At 44.4% G+C, this 12,886-nt stretch overlaps 1 pseudogene across 1 annotated transcript; it reads right to left on the reverse strand.

The window, feature by feature from the left end:
• Positions 1-9,685: 9,685 nt before the first annotated feature.
• On the reverse strand, positions 9,686-12,680 carry LOC147634525 (putative galacturonosyltransferase-like 6 pseudogene; annotated as a pseudogene). The gene is made up of 2 exons (XR_015266761.1): positions 12,166-12,680; positions 9,686-11,816 (listed from the first exon to the last, which is right to left on the reverse strand). The product of XR_015266761.1 is annotated as a putative galacturonosyltransferase-like 6 pseudogene (transcript).
• Between the last annotated feature and the right edge of the window lie 206 nt (positions 12,681-12,886).

The raw sequence follows: 12,886 nt of genomic DNA on the forward strand, positions 1-12,886 counted from the left end.
ATCTGGTTCTGGCCTTTTCCCCCCGAGGCAGTAGCCTTGGGAGTAGCTGGTTTGCCAGCATTGTGTTTCATTTTGGCTCTACTACGAAAGCAAGAGTGCGTCCTCGAAGGTGGCTGGCCTAAACATACGCACCTCCCACTGGATTTGCGTGTCAAGGCCATACAAAAATTACCCTTTCTTTTTCATATTCAGATAAGCATAATTGCAAACATAAGGTCGAAATTCTATTGGCTGGCCTAAGCATACACACCTCCCACTGGATTTGCATGTCAAGCCCATACAAAAATTACCCTTTCTTATTCATACATCAGATAAGCCTAATTTCAAACATAAGGTCGAAATTCTATTGGTGTGGCAAACTGAAGGACTCGTTGCACGTTCTCAAGTGCTCCCCTGAACTCATCCTCGAGTCGCTCAAGGTAATGGGGCGATAAAACCGCTGCTTAAGGTCGTGGACAAACTCATCCCAAACATAAGCTGCCATACTTAATCTGGTGTGGGCATGAGCCCACTGGGTCCACCAAGGAATGGCCTCACCTTCCAAGTACCAACTAGCTAAGATCACTCTATGAGTATCATTCTTTCTAACTATGGCAAAGTAAGCTTCAAATTGATGCAACCATGAATAAATAGTTATGGGGTCGAGTTTACCATTATACTTACTGAAGTTCATTTTCTGGGGAAAATGATTCGAGGAAGTCGCTCTGGTGTCAATCTTGCGTCCAAATTCACAAGGTAACGCTCATGTTCCACGCATCGCATGGCTTTGTCGGATCTCCAATGCACGCATCTGCAACTCAAGTATTGAACTTGATTGCGGTCGTGACCCGTCGAGCGGGTCCCTGTGTAGAGGATCTGGAATCTGGGATTCAGAAGGAGAGGGAGGAGGAGATGGAAAACGTGGCGCTGGAGAACGGGTGCGCTCTTCCAAAGCCCGTATCTGCCCCTTCTGCTCTTCCAACTTGGTACTCCGGTCTGCGATGATTGCTCGCATCATCTATTGGAACATCTATGTAACACTCATGCTTGATGCCCTAGCTGGGCCCCAAGGTTCTTGGTCTCTCTCATCCTGTCGAAGCTCGCCATAGCAGGAAAGTGCGCTTCCTTTCCGAAGCACAATTTGACCATCCACTATGTGTGGGAGACTTCCGGAGGCTGAAAACCAACCGTCCTTCAAGGGACGGGAGTCACTCCAAAAGGGATAGTCCACCGGGGTCTAAAAACCAACCACACGAGCAAGAAAAAAAATCTGGTTTCTTGCTGAATCTTTACACTTGAAGTAGGCTCTGATACCACTGTAACATGCGAAAGCTTCGGGGGAGATTGGTAACTTCAATGCTCAAAAAAATAGCACACTTGTTCGCGACGAAATTAACGCACAAAACTGAATGTAGATGTGCAAAAAAATATATATATATATATATATATATATATATATATAGAGAGAGAGAGAGAGAGAGAGAGAGGGAGAAGAGGACACATATTGGGTCCCGAATACCCTTTGTAGGGCCCCCACCACGAATGGTGTATTTGCTTTATTAGAATGATGCAAAACTGAAATAAAAGACTAAACTTGAACCTTCGTAGCTAAGGAGAATCCTCTGCCCTTGACCTTCAATTTTTCACCCCTTCTCTGTTAGCTTATCCTTGGCTGTCCTGGCCCTTTGATCAGCTTCAGCACTTGGTGAAATATGAGATGATTAGAACTGAATTATGCAATGGGTATTTATACCCCTCAGTGATGCTAGTCGACTGCTGGAATAAAACCAATCGGCGGCTGACTGAAAATACCTCATGACCTGTAAAATTAGCATTAAATGCTAGAAATGCTTGCATATCATACCAATAGGTGTTGGCCACCATGCGCCTCTCATTCTACGGCTGCTGTGGGGAACCTGTGTGGGCTGCCCCCCCCCCACACCTGGCCTACAGTCCTCTAGGGCTGTGTACCCTATCGGTTGCCTGTCCAAGAGCCCTAGGGCTGCCCTACAGCCCTTGCATAGCCATCCCATGGTTGGTGGGCACAGCCAAGGCCTTCCTAGCCCCTATGGGGGTGGTTCTACACATCCCCCATGCCCATATATGTCCTTGGCATAGCCCTATGGGCTGGCCCCTTTCCTATATGCAAACCCTAATTGTCTACACAGTGGTTTGGCATCCAATATCATACCAAATACACAGAACCACTGACATCATTCTAGAGGGAGACTCACAGCGTAGATTGGCACTGTTTCATGTGCAGGACAATGCACATCTGACCTTGGACGCATGTGCAGGACAATGCACACCTCACGTCAGACGAATGGAATGGAACCTTGGCTAACTCGTCCAGACTGGGCTCACATGGGACCAGTTTTCCATCCCAGGTCGTCCTGCACCTTCTATACAAATATGTCTACATGGCATCCAAGTGCGGGATGCACATGACAAGGTTTGCCAAACATCACCTCCATCTCTCCAAGGGGGGTATTGGGTATTTCAGAGTTAGTTGGTATGAACACCCTCTAGGTGTGAGTAACCCTTATTAAAGTCTGAGTTAGAAGATAAGACTTGATGTCTATAAAAGCATGTACTTGTAAGTCTCTTTAATCACAAAAGTATTATTTGAGTTGTGCAACATATTTCTCTTGTGATTTTGCTATCATCACATCTCTCTCTCTCTCTCTTCGTAATAGAATATATATTACCAAAAATTACTTTACAAATGGCCACATGGCCGCCATATAATGTACTAGCTTTCCCTCAATAATTACTCAGTACCCTCATCCGATATATAGCCATGTCATTCTCCACCAAATGAACTGACTGCAAAGTAAGAGACTTGTCACAATAGTGGCCCTTTTATACGACCTATGTGAGCTGTAATACCAACTTTTTCATCAAATATGAAGGCATTCCTAGTTAACCAGATATGCCACAAACATGTCCACCTAAAAAAATGAAAGAAAATTGAATGTTTTGGGTTATCTAGCTAGTCTTTAACCTTTACGGGCCTATCTATCAATGGAATCCATATGCGAGAAAGGAAATCCCACACCTTCTTTGCCACCGGACATGAAATGAAAAGATGTGGGCATGTTTCCAAGCATGTAGTACAAAACACACAATTCCCAGAAGCAATCCACCGTTTTTGCAATAACTGGTCCCCCAATGGTAGGCCCTCCAACTAGCATGTGCCATAGGAACACCTTCCCTTGGTATGGAATCTTAGACCACCAACCTTGTAAGATTACTTCCTTCCACCAGACCCTAATTTTCCTGATGTTTCATATCCTATTTGCCTTCTCAGTGATCTAACGCTTATTTTCCACCATCATATGGTACACTTGATTTGTTGTACACTGGACAATGTCCTAAGGCTTTTGAAATGCCCAATCTAACCAAGGTTGCTAATCCTCCAGTTGAGGAATATCACCAAACGGTGTAACTCATGCCCTCACCTTCTCCCATAATTGTACATATCCATGTGGAACCCAAAAATATTGACAGATTTTTTGCAAAGACAATAAGCGGCCTCTACATGGCAACAAAACATCCATAATTCTCACTAGTCCCAATCGAGCCATTCTATTGAATTTTGGCCGCACAACAAGTTTGTTAGGCCATACTAGAAGTTGTGAAGTAGCCAACACCTCACTTGCCATAGAATTCAACTGCAATCATGATCTGAAGGCTTCCATTTAGTGTGTTCCAACACCTTCTTCCATGAGATCATCAAATGACAAAGGAGAGGTGAAGCCACCACTCGAACCTATTGGGAACCATTCACTACATCCCACCATGTAATATCAATCTTGGCATGACCATGCACAAAGTAGTAACATGTTCCCAAGAAATCCATATCATAAATCTGATTTGCTGTTGTATCTGATGCAAAGCTTTGCCCATCCATGGCAATAAATGCAAGAAAAAAGATATCACGCTAATCATAATGGATTGTGCCACTTTGAGCCAAACATGCATAAACCAGCCCTAAGATTTCCAATACACAAACTTATCATTTATCCTTGCAAAAAATCCATGCCAACAAAGCCTGTGAATCAACATCGACTCCAATCGGATAACCCAGTGACGTGTGATGCATCCCCTTTGTATGACTTGTCCATTCCATCCCAAACCAAGAAAATTGCTCTCGATACATCTTATCAAAGTAGATTTCTGCATATTATTATTGTATAACCTTGAAGCTAGACCAAAAGTATCCCAAATAGCCATAGCCTGCTGAACATTATCTCTTTGAGACTTAAGGAGCATAAAAGAATCACTTGCCAATGCCTAGCTGACCATCTGCTCTCCGCTTGGGAGAGTAAGCCCTATAACTTCACTGTCCTCCACTAGCTTATCCAGTCGAAAAAAGATTGGATGTGTAACAATTGCAAATAACAGAGGGCTAAGTGGGCATCCCTGCCTGACCGATCTCGTCAAATGAATGGGTTCAATCACCCTACCATTAATCATAAACCTAGCCACAATACATGTTGGCTAATAGTATAAATCAAAGAAGACATGCGAGGGTCAAATCCCATAGCCTACATAAGTTGTGTAGAAAAGACCAACTAACATGATCATAAGCCTTTTCAATATCTAGTTGAATCATAACCACCTCTTGCCCCGAAGCCCTTGCATAATCAATTCCAATTTGTACATTCAATATATTATGCAAAATATTCTGACCTTTAATAAATCCATATTGCCTTGGATGAATCAAAGTAGGAAGAAATCGTTGTGTAACCTGTTGGCCAAGACCTTTGCAAATATCTTATACATGGTCCCCATCAATGTGATTGGTCTCCATTGACGTAGATTAACCGGGGATGGAGCTTTAGGCAATAAATGTATAAGCCCAATCTTCCAACTCGCACGTATGATACCTGCATTCCACATCTCCTAAAAAATAGAAGCGAGAGGGACCTTCAACTCATCAACATACTTCGTGAAAAGCTCATTGGGGAGCCCATCCCATCTTGGACTTTTCCCTTTAGGCAAATGCTTCAACACATCTTCCACCTCATCCCTCCACAGAAATATCTCTTTCCAATTCATTTGCAGAAACGTCTGATATCGGTGACAAACCAACAAGTGAAACAAAGACTCTCTAGCTACAACAATGACATTAGGAGATATGACCTCTTGCAAACCCAACAAATGGTGATAAAAGTCCGTACACACATCTAGAACACAAGTAGGATCAGTAATCAATACTCTTTGCCTATCTTGCATCTTGACAATATTCTCATGTGCATACTTTTGCTACAAACGAGCAAAGAACGTATGTGACTAACAATTAGAATCCATTAAGGCATTCATTCAAGCCATAAGCTTATACCTCACATATTGATAATTGTGCAATGTTGCAACCTTATAGGACAACCAATCAATAGCTATCTCAATGTCAGGGCAAGAACCGTCCTCTTGAACCGCCTTCTAGGTTCCACAACTTCTTCCTAAAATACGATGCATTATGAATCTTATATTGGCGAGCAAGATTTTGAATATTGAACATACAACACTACCAAGTTGACACCCCAACAAAGATTACATGGCCTCGAAAGTTTTGTAACACCTGCAACATAAACTGATGGAAAACAGTATGCTCCAAGAAAGTTTGGTTAACCTTAAGAGGAGCCTTTCCCAATAATGGCCTATAAGCATCCACAGAATGGCTATGCATCTCCAATACCAAAGAAAAATGATCTGACAAAATATGATTATATTCCACCTGCATGACAATATCTCTGGTGGCAAAAACAAATCATGTTGGCAAATATACATTCGGTCCAGATGAGCTCTTGTACCCATGTACTGTTGAGAGGCATATGTAAATCCTCTCTCATGTGGGTATAACCATGACCACATATCTTGTTACTTGATTGGCAAACACATTCCAGCTGAGCCTCTCCGGCCCATACATAATAGAGTGAGGTGTAGAAGCATGCTTCGGCAATTCACATACATTAAAAATCGCCCGACACAAAGCTAGGCTTAACGTTGCACAAACATGATCAATCGTCCCATAACTAATGACGTTGTGTAACACCATTAGGCACATACAACCCCACAAGCCATAATGTTTCATCCATAAACTCCACTTCCACAACAATGAACTGCCCCCGGACATCCTGCATAACCAATGATGGCTTAAACTGAGATTTCACTGCAATCATAACCCCTGATTGTGTAGTGGGGTGCCCACTATAAAACACATGAAATTCCTTGTAACCATACACTTGTCCAGCCATGGAATGTTGTTTATGCTCCATAGCACAAAACATATCCCATTGACCTTGAAACACAGTATGCCACAATGTGCGATAATTCTTGGACGGTGAACACATAGCTTTTACACTCCAAAGAGCAATCTTCATAATCCATCAAAACAAAAAGCCAATCGATAAGAGGTACCACAATCGGCCTCTCTTTCTTTAAAATATTGCACAGGATCAATGCCTTCTCTCTCCATCTGTTCCCATACTCTTCACACCAAAACATCCACCCGTTTCTTCTCACCTAAAGTACGAGCATCACTTGGTGATGTATCCTGTCTCCACTTGACATCCAGATACTTCTTGTCCTAGGCAAAGACCATAGTCCCTTTTTTATCAAATAGAAGAGGAAAATTTATTTGATTTTCTTTCGTAACTCGAGGTCTCAGATTATACCGAGAGTGTGATACGGGGCCTTGGTTATCGTTCTCTCAAGTCCATCTTGTGGCACCATGACAAAATGATGAAGAGGCACCATGACTAGCACCCACATTTTGATTAACACTAGCGAGCGCCTCAATTCAAACCACAAGCCAAGGTCTATGTTTTGTATTTGCCAAAATTGGTTTACCTTTATCTACCAAAACTTGTTTACCTTTATCTACCAGTTGCTTACTTTGTTTTGCTACTTGTTTGCCCTTCTCTATATTCAAACCAGATCGCAAAACAGGAGCTGATGTGTCCTTATGAGTCAGACCTTGGGACACATTCGGTTGTGGCTAAGCATTCACCTCCTTTGGACACTCTGAAATGAAGTGACATAGGGCTGGAAAATCTTATTAGCTTGTGCAATTCGAAAGTCAAAAGCCACTTCATGGTTCTCTTCCTGAGGTGCATCAAAGAAGCAAGGTATCTTGAAGCATCCGACACTAGCCTCCTTCCCTCCATATTCACCTCCGATCAATCTCTGCCTTTTAGCCTGATCTTCAGGCTCTGGCTCTGGCCCTCCATCCCCAAAATTCTCTGCATCTTCTGTTGAGACGTGTGCCTCTAAAAAATCCATATCTATGGTTCCTTGACTCATTTCCACTAAACACCGAAAATTAATGCTTCCACTAGAAGAAGAAGATTTACGTTTTAGCCCTGCAAACAAAGACTAGAAGATCCACTGCCTAGATGGAAAACCTGTCTACACGAATAGCTCCGAAAGGGGGGTAAAACTCCAAGCACGGCTAGTGGAACCGCTTCAAGCTCACCCATAGAGAAATTAGGGCAAACACAAACACTGTGCAAACTGAAAATCTGTGCACGATCGCAAATTCTCCACTACCCAGATGGAAAATTTATCTACACAAATGGCTCCAAAAGGGGGGTAAAACCACAGCACGACTGCCAACACGACTGGTGGAACCGCTTCAAGCTTTCACCCACAGAGAAATTAGGGCAAACACAAACACTGTGCAAGCTGAAAATCTGTGTGCGGCCGTGATCTCTCTCTCTCCACATACAGTCACAGTCATGGCTTGATCCTTCATCCTTCTTTGTAGATACCCCATCTTGGCACTATGAAGGCTAACAACGACTGCTAACAACCATAGTGCTACACTCATGGTAAAAACTCAAGATTGCCTACTAAACACACCAACTAGATACAAACTTAGTCCACACTATTCCAAAAAGAATAAGCATAAAGTTCTGCTTCATTTATTGGACAACTTGTTTAGCACACAAATGTTACACTCCCATGGAAAGAGCCCTCCGAGCGTAGCCAACTATAATCCCCACAAACATGTCAAACTTCGCCTCTATATCCACGACTTGCACAGCCACCCATGTGGATGCCAACCGAAGCGATCAGACTACACAGTGCATAGAAGCGATCAAACCGTACGGAGTGCATGTCCTCAATGATTTCCAAGGTTTATTAAGTTGAAATGTTTAATTTTTTTAAGAAGATGCTTCCAACCTTAGGAATAACTCTTTAATACCTTTCCTCCAACTAATTAATTGATTTTTTTAAAACTCATTGTAGGCCCCTATTCTAATTATCCATACAATTGTGTGGCCTCTTCTAGGCACAAGACATGGAAGTTAGCTTCACCTTCCGTCCCGGGGCCGTCTTTCTTCCTTTCTCTTCCTCTCCAACACCAAAAAGAAAGACCAAAGCTAAAGCCTGCAATTTAATACTTCGAGGTAACTTCTTAAGCTTAACCTTCGTCGTTAAAAAGAGTTAATGGAATTCTCTTCGTGTTCCATGAGCCATTTAAAAACCAGCCCCTCTAAGCTCAACAAACTCTATTAACTTGCAAACATCCAAGCTTAATTGACGGGAAACTCCTAAGATTGAACTGCAATTTAGTTCTTTGATAGCAATCAATATATCAAATGTGAGCAGTGATAGATGTGTTACTGCTGCCACCAACCGAACTCTCTTCCAGCCTGTAACCTTTCATAAAAGTACTGCAAATCTGGGTAGTGAATGCTGCCACCAACTACAGTGATCTATATCATCTAACTAGCAGAATGTCACCAAAACCAGGCCTATTTTATCTAATAGCAATCAGTATATCAAATGTGAGCAGAGATAGATGTGTTAATGCTGCCACCAACCGAACTCTCTTCCAGCCTGAACCTTCATAAAAGCACTGCAAATCTGGGTAGTGAATGCTGCCACCAACTAAGCTTTTCCCGTTCTGGAATCTGATCCAAGAGAAGGAATGCACAAGCAAGAGCGCGTTTATTCAAGATCAACCACGTATGTAAAGGAAGGTCACTTCAGTAAAATGTGATCCACATTAGACTGGGCAACTATGTCTTCCTATATAAGATGGTCAAGAATGCAAGCCAAGATCAACCACGTATGTAAAGGAAGGTCCCTTCAGTAAAATGTGATCCACATTAGACTGGGCAACTATGTCTTCCTATATAAGATGGTCAAGAATGCAAGCCATGGACCTCTAAATTCGAGCAGAGCTACTGCCAAGTTGCCTTTCAACTTCGAGGATCAGTATTTTCAGTTTGAGACCTTTCTAAAAGGTCCGAATTCACACAGCTTCTCAAACAAACTTGTCTAATTGGCTGAAAAGGAAAGGCCCTTCACAAATTTTTATTTGTACTCGAATCTAAAGGGGGTGACAAAAACCTACCCGGCAGTAGATGTAGCCCAAGGTTCTCTTCAGTCTCACGTGCAACCAAAAAGTTTCGTTGCTTGGATATAATGTAAAGGCAGTGACTTTCACACAGCTTCTCAGTAGGTGACCCAACGCTTGCAAGCAGCACGGAAAGCAAATTTGCTTAAAGGTCATTCCTGCACATCACCTAGAGAACAAGCATGCCAATAAAGAAAGCATTATCTAAGCATCATCCCATTTTAAGAAGACAAGCACGTTACTCCCTCAATAGCTATGATTCATGTCCCCAAAGGTTTTTAAAAAAGCATTCAGAGAACTTGGCGTGGCTTGGCAGAATTACTCAAATAGCAATTTTAAGGTAATGTTTAAATTCCATTTATTGCAAAGCACACCTCTCATACAGACGGGTGCAAATTTGTTATGCAAGTATAATACTGAGGACGCAACCGTCACTAGAATAATCAGAATGAATTTCTTTGAAAAGCCCTACAAAGCTGTGGGGCTGGGTTTTAGGATTTCCAGCTCGATAAAGAATCCTATAACACTGGTACAAAATCCGGCTATCTACACAGGTTATCATCGATTCGAGCTGGGCAATGAAATTAACTATCTTTCTGAACAGAATCAGGCCCAATAACAAGGTGCATTTTTGTGCTTCACCTTCCGAATCGGCCACAGCACATCGGACGATGCGTTGGTAGAAGTTGCCAAGAGCCGTTCTGCAGCTGGATCTACAGTTGCAGCCGACGAGAACTTGGCAAGGCATGCCAGTGCACCAGATTGCTGTGTTCAGGCTTAATGCATTTCCATAAACATTGTTTCAAAGATCAGAGGTCTTAGATTAGCCATTTCTGGTGGCCTGCTTTAATAGAATGTGTTCACAAGCAGATCATATGGTGCCCATAAGCTGTCAAGGGGACACGGTTGTCGAGAATCCAACCGAGTCCACGGCTTCCCTTCTCCGCTCCAGTGAAGAAGGCTGACAGGTCCTGCATGAAGGGGCCTGCAGCTCCCCTTCACGTTGTCCCCACCTAAGCCATGCTGGTTCCACCGGTGCTCTACCGGCTCTACAAAGCCCGCAAACACCAACAAGAACGGTGGCAAGGACCCCAGCTCATAAATCCTTTGTTCTTTCTGAATCTCCATCCACTGCTCAATCTTTCTTGTGCAGTTCTGCTGCCTCCATTTCAACAGATCTATAATCATCACCCCCGTGTTGAAGTAGCAGGGCTTTCTGCCCTCAAAAGTTCTGGAAAGTTCTGCATCCACCCAGAAAGAAGAGGAGAAATACTTTGAGAAATTTGCGTGGCAATACTCAGGAGCCCCAACTGTATGTGACCCTAATCTTGTATTCCACAGCTTGGCGATATCATCTACGACAACCAGATCAGAATCGAGGTAGATCACCCTTTCAACACAAGACTCGAGCAAATCCGCCAGATAGTTGCGAGCATAGTTTAGGGGCTGCTCCAAAGCCTGCCTAACAGACGAAGATATGCGATCCCTCACCAGACTTGCATCAAAGTGGTAGATTCTGAACTTCAGAAATGCGAATGTGGATAGGATAAGAGACCGGAACTCGTTGTCATTTTCAGTGACGAGGAAATGGAAGACGACATTCTCCGGGCATGTGGCATGCTGCAGGATGGAGAACACGGCCGCCATGGATCCCCTCAGATAAGCTCCATCCAGGGTCATGGCGACATGAACAGAAACTGAATCACAAACATAGGCATCCTCGCCGACACTGCTCGCGCATGAAAGGCAGCTGTTCCCGTTGCGCACAGAAGGGGCCTCCTTGAAAACCGAGGAGCCGAAATCATTTTGAGGTGAAATAGGAGACGCAGATTCGTCTCCAGTACTGAATAGTGAAGCAGAAACAGACTTAGTGAAACCAGAGTTTGATGACGAGCTCTTGGCTTCTGCTGGTGCCCAGGAGTGCAAGGAGGGGAGCAGGAGGATCAAAGCCAAGGATACCGAAGCCACACCCCATGCTCTTACAGACCACATCATTTTGTTTGTGCTGCCTTTCAAACCTCGTCTAGCTTTCCTCGTTGAGATGTCATTGGCCCCACAGATGTCGCAGAAGCGAGAACTCAACAAAATGCAGAGAAGAAAGAACAGCTCCTTCAGGTCCGCCAGAGCTCCAGGACTTCTCATCGCAGTTTCCCGTCCGTGCCGCCTTCTACGTGACGACACTATGCCACCTGAACCCACAATGTGAAGGTATGGCCGGTTCTTCCCACATCACGGAGATCAGCACCATGCGGGAGAGAGGTGAAGAAGCAGAATGTGGCCTCGACATCCCTTGCTATGCGTCCCATGCGCAGTGCGGTTAAAGTTCGACATTGGAGCGTCGCAGTGCTCTGCTTGGAAGGGGAAAGACAAGTAGCCTGCACGCAGACATGAAAAGAGAAGCCGAGCTCACAGAGGCTTTTAAAACTTCCGGTATCTCAGCCTCTGCACAGATGGAAAGGAGAGCCTATGCAGAGAAAAATGCGAAGGTTAGAAAGGAGATAAAACTCTACAGCTATTTCAAAAAAAATGAAGGCAGTTCGGTTGCATTGGCTAGGGCGGACCCGTGATGGCTTACGCTGATGGGAAATATGGTTCAACACGTGAAGATGCGAAGGAGAGAGGGGGGACGGCTTGAAAAAGGCGAGGAGAAGAGAAGGTGAAGTGGGAAAGACGGACGCTAGAAGCAGGCCCTGACGGTTACGCAGAAGAGGGAACGGTGAAAATGCGATAAAACGGAACTCGAAAAGGCATGGCGAGATGCATCGATGGAGAGCGAACTACCGAGAAAGCAGAGGGATTCGGGAACTGCTTACCAGGAAAAGCACGATCTGATGCAGAACGGAGGGGCCCGTAGGGTTGCGGAGAAGCGGGCAAGCGAAGGTCAGTGGAGTGGCATGATGGAGGGCGTGTTTGCGAAGCACAGCGAAGGTCTAGGTGTGGCGGAGGGGTCTGACGCAGAAGACTGACAATGCCGTTGCAGGTTGCCTGGTTCACATGTTGAAACGCTTCAGCAGAACTGGAGATGGAGAAAGAGAGGAAAACAGTGCAAAGAAATGCTTGCTGACAATGGCATCAAGGCTCTTTTATCTTTCTGTCGCGAGATCCGACCTCGGTGGTAGCAGCGAAGCCCCGGCGGGCATACTTGCCTTGTTGAAGCGCCGATCTTCGTTTGATAGATGGCTTTGTAGCCTCCCTCCTAACTCTGTGAAGCTATGGCGATGGTGCTGGGGTGCTGCGTCAGAACAGAATTTATCACAATGAGGCAAATATTACAAACACGGGAAGAAGAGACACCCCCCGCCCCCTCCCCCCCTCATCCCCTCTGCTGATTGCTGGGGAAGAAGACGACCCCTGCCAGCTAGGCAGCCACGCGTGCCGCCAAAAGTGTGTGTTTTAGAAAAGAACCTCCCACCCCAGAGTGACGGGTCCCATCTGCAGGAACATGGCCACATATATGAACGACACCTTCCTATTAAAGGTTAAAAAACCATTAATGGAATTTCTTTTGTGTGCACCTATTAGCCACGAAGGCAC

This window comes from Cibotium barometz, chromosome 10 (assembly GCF_041138505.1).
Source record: "Cibotium barometz isolate CiBa-2024 chromosome 10, ASM4113850v1, whole genome shotgun sequence".
Taxonomy (NCBI): Eukaryota; Viridiplantae; Streptophyta; class Polypodiopsida; order Cyatheales; family Cibotiaceae; genus Cibotium; species Cibotium barometz.